The 1,760-nt window shown below is 42.4% G+C and overlaps 1 non-coding gene across 1 annotated transcript; it reads right to left on the bottom strand.

The window, feature by feature from the left end:
* Window positions 1-866: 866 nt before the first annotated feature.
* Window positions 867-1,053, bottom strand: LOC140276146 (U2 spliceosomal RNA). Its single transcript, XR_011908828.1, has one exon. It is a non-coding gene; the product is annotated as a U2 spliceosomal RNA (small nuclear RNA).
* Window positions 1,054-1,760: the final 707 nt, after the last annotated feature.

Genomic DNA, 1,760 nt, shown 5'->3' with positions numbered 1-1,760 from the left:
TCATACCCACTTTTTACCAACTATGGTCGGACATTCACACCGTCTTACAGCGGAACACCTCCGCTCCCTCTTTTGATGGTGTATGTTCGGGCATTCGAACCTTTTCTTACCCGCTTTTTACAAACTATGCTCGGACATTCAAACCTTATTGTAGCCGAACACATCCACTCCTGCTTTTGATGATGTATGGTTGGGCATTCGAACCTACTTGTTGCCCGCTTTTCATTAATTATGGGTGGACATTCACACCTTGTCGCAGCCAAACACCTCCGCTCCCTGTTTTGATCATGTATGGTTGGACATTCGCACCTTTTCTCACCCGCTTTTTGCAAACTATGGTCGGCCATTCACAGCTTCCTCTCCACCATACTTGTATGGTGGGATATTCACACCCACTTGCATCCGAAGACCTCCGCCCCCACTTTTGTTGATATTTAGCCGATCATTCGCACCTTACCCGCTTTTGGCAAACTATGGCCTTCTTGCAGCCAAAAACCTCTGATCTCGCTTTTGATGATGTAAGGTTGGGCATTCAGACCTTGCTTCACCTGCTTTTCACCAAATATAGTCGGACATTCACACCTTCTTGCAGCCGAACACTTCCGCTCCACCTTTTAGTTTTCTATGGGGCATTCACACCTTTTTTTACACCGCATTTTATAAAAACACCACAGGAACACCGTATTGAGGCTTTGTTCTGACCGCTCATTCGGTGTCGCGTTTCTTTCAAGCAATTCTCCTGGTTAGCCCGCACTCGGCTCGCTCCCAGAGCCGTGTTAAAGTCTGCTTCGCATTCACTCTCTTTTCTCAGCAGATTAAAAGAAACTTCCATCCTGCACCGCTGTTTGCTTTTTCACAAGAGCAGAGGAGAGCGCACCGTTCCCAGCGGCACTGCAGTACCGGGTCGATGCTTGGAGTGAACGGAGCAAGCTCCTTTTTCAACTCCTATTGATAAAAATCCATTTAATATGTAGTCCTTGCATAGACATATCACATATTAAACTGATAAGTACAGATACTACACTTGATCTTAGCCAAAAGGCTAGAACCAGAATCATTCTTCAGGAATCCGAAAATAAGCTCTATTTTATGAGTTATGCACGAATTCGGATTCTCCTATAAAACGAATTCCTTAACTCAAACCAAGTTAAGACTGCTTTGTCCTTCATATTTATTCATGTCTAATCAAGTTTCAACGATAAACAACGTTGTACTTTGTAGAATGAGAAAGAACTTCTTCAGCAATAAGCATCTCTCGACATATGACGAAGTACAGATTTTGCTATAAAATGAATTCCTTCTATCAGCCTGACTTAAAACTGTTTGTCCTCCTTATTTATCCACTTCAAATCAAGTTTCAACAAATAAAAAAATGTTGTAGTTTGAGAAAGTACAACTTAATCTTCAGCAATCAGTATAAAAAGAGGTGCAAATGCCAACCATACATACCTAAAAGGTGGTAATCGAGCTGTAGCAGCTTCGGTAAAAGAGTATAAGTTGAAGAGTTTGTGAATAAAGGTGTGCGCACACATAGTGTGCTGTACGAAAATAGGCAGGGAGCAATGCCGGCTGGGGTATATGTTCTTGTATGTTGTCTGACTGTTTGATTTGAATGTGTTGTGTAAGTGTCCTGTTGAATGTTACATGTTTGGGCTTTGACACGCTTCACTGTGGTTGTTAACTGTGTGGTGTGTCCTGAAATGTTATATGTTTGGGCTGTGTGACATGCTTAATGCTTGTCAGTAGCTACCCACTTATTC

The sequence above is a fragment of the Leuresthes tenuis genome, unplaced genomic scaffold (assembly GCF_036924035.1).
Source record: "Leuresthes tenuis unplaced genomic scaffold, fLeuTen1.0.hap1 SCAF_18, whole genome shotgun sequence".
Taxonomy (NCBI): domain Eukaryota; kingdom Metazoa; phylum Chordata; class Actinopteri; order Atheriniformes; family Atherinopsidae; genus Leuresthes; species Leuresthes tenuis.
The sequence above is the reverse complement of the archived record's forward strand: the minus strand, read 5'-3'. Positions and strand labels throughout refer to the sequence as shown.